We start from the raw sequence: 2,252 nt of genomic DNA on the forward strand, positions 1-2,252 counted from the left end.
AAGGAAGGAAGGAAGGAAGGAAGGAAGGAAGGAAGGAAGGAAGGAAGGAAGGAAGGAAGTGCTAGGACATCCTGCACATGCAATGCAGAGCAACCTAAGGAAATACTTCGTTGTGTTCAGATACTTAAGACCTGAGCAGTTACTTCAGCTACTTCTCCAACCTGTGCTAGGCCTTCCAGTCATCTAGATGGAGCTGATTTTGTAGTGATACAGAATTATGGGGTCACAGGGGTCAAGGAAAGTCTGTGAGCCCAGATAATGTGCTCTGGAGTTGAAATCTGTTCAGCAGCTGTTGAACAAGCAATGATTTAAGCCACGAGGATGCTGCCAAGGCTGTAATGAAGACCCTAGGGATGGCCAGTGCTGCGGGCTGACCTCAGTTGGTCCTTTCACCTGCCACGGACTGGCCACAATTGGCCTCCCTCAATCCTCAGGAGAAATCAGGGTCTCCGGGTACCAGTAGGCAGGAGTCACCAAAAAGTGACAAACAAATACAGACACAGAGTGTTGTATCTGAATGTAATTTGTCAAGGTGAGCATCAGTCTTAAATGTTACAGAAAACAAAAGAGTTAAGTACATTGAAGTTATCTGATGCAAAATTACTTTTACAATAAAACAGAGGAATGCATACATAAAAGATAACAGGAACCAACTGGGATAAAACCAATGTTAACAACTGGGATCAAAAGCAGCCCCACCTAAGGTCAGCTTAATCTTAGATGCCAGGGGCAAAGGCTTCATGCCCTTGACATAGTTCCAATTCTAGTCTATTGTATAGTCTACCTTCCCCCTAGGCCACTGTAAATTCCTGTGCATGGGAGTGACTCAGCTATTGTTCTAAGTATTTACTATGTAGACTAGCTCTGAGATTACTAGCTCTATTCAAGTAGATTGTAATGCCTGACTTCTTTCATTGTCTCATACAATACTAGAGGTAATTCTGAATGTTACTGAATAGGTAACATTCTTACTGAATCCCAAGACCAGTGTTTGCACCAGGACTGCCTAGGACATTGGAACACTGGTGGAGGCTAATCTAAATTAGCTATATGTCAAAATCAATCCTTAGAGGCACTTATAATAAAACAATATTGAAGGAAAGCACACAGATCCATTCATCGACCAAAGCAAGGACAGATTTGGAGCGTTCGTTTTACAGGATGCCATGGTTCCAGGAGACGAAGTTTCTGTGAACTTTTGCCTCGGGACTGCACCCAAGCTTTGGACCTGTCACTCGAGTCACTACTGGAGTGGGTGTGGCAGGCCAGAACACAAAATGCCAAGGAAAGCCACAAACACTGAGTGGATTCACCCCAGAGCAGTAACCAGGTGGGATGCAGTCAGCAAGGCTGTCCAAATCCTTTGGTTTGCACATCATGACATTATGTGCCCCATTCAGTGAACATGTGATCCTACCAGCCTGGTACAAAGGCTCCTTTTCCCACATGGTCAATAGCATCTCTTGTGATTTCTTTTAATAATAGAAGCTGTTCTGACTGCAGTGAAACAACTGCAATGTAGTTTTGGTTAAATTTCCTCATGGCTAAAGATATTGGACATTTGTACTGAAAGACCCACAATGTGAGGACTCCCCCATGTTCTGACTCAGGAGAGGCGACACCTCAAATTACTCACAAGAAACGGTCTTGCTGCAAACTGCAAGAGGACTTTTATTTCAAGAGCACTCTCGGGTCCACAGTCATACACCACACAGGAGTAGAGGACCGTGGCACCCCAAGTATCTGGGTAAGGGGGTATTTAAAGGAAGAAACCACAACTCAAGGAGGTGGGGAGGGCCTTGTTGGAAAATACCAAAAATACCAGTGAAGATTCACGAGGAAGTGGAAAGTCAAGACAGTTTTCTAGGAGCCTCTAACAATAGCACCTTTGCATAGCGGGTTCCAGCAACAGTCAGGGTGGGTCAGGGTGGCTTTCTTTGAACGAACACTCCCTGAACCCAAGAAGTGGGTGGGTGGAGGAATGTTGCTGTTTTATGATTAGCATGTCTTGGAGCATTGAGTCACAAAGGTCACATTCTCAAGCCTGGGCCTAAAGGCCTAGTATTCCGAGCTTTTGTCCCCGCTGGCAAGAACACACTCAGGACAACCGGAATCTTCTGCAGCAAAGCTTTATTGCTTACTTCTCAGGAAGACCCCGACCCCAGAAAAATGGAGTCCCTTATTTAGCGCTCAGCCATGACGTTTCAGCACCTGATGTGGCGTGACAGCTCCTGATTTGTTGCTCACCCATC

This window comes from Mus caroli, chromosome 9, assembly GCF_900094665.2.
Source record: "Mus caroli chromosome 9, CAROLI_EIJ_v1.1, whole genome shotgun sequence".
Lineage (NCBI taxonomy): Eukaryota > Metazoa > Chordata > Mammalia > Rodentia > Muridae > Mus > Mus caroli.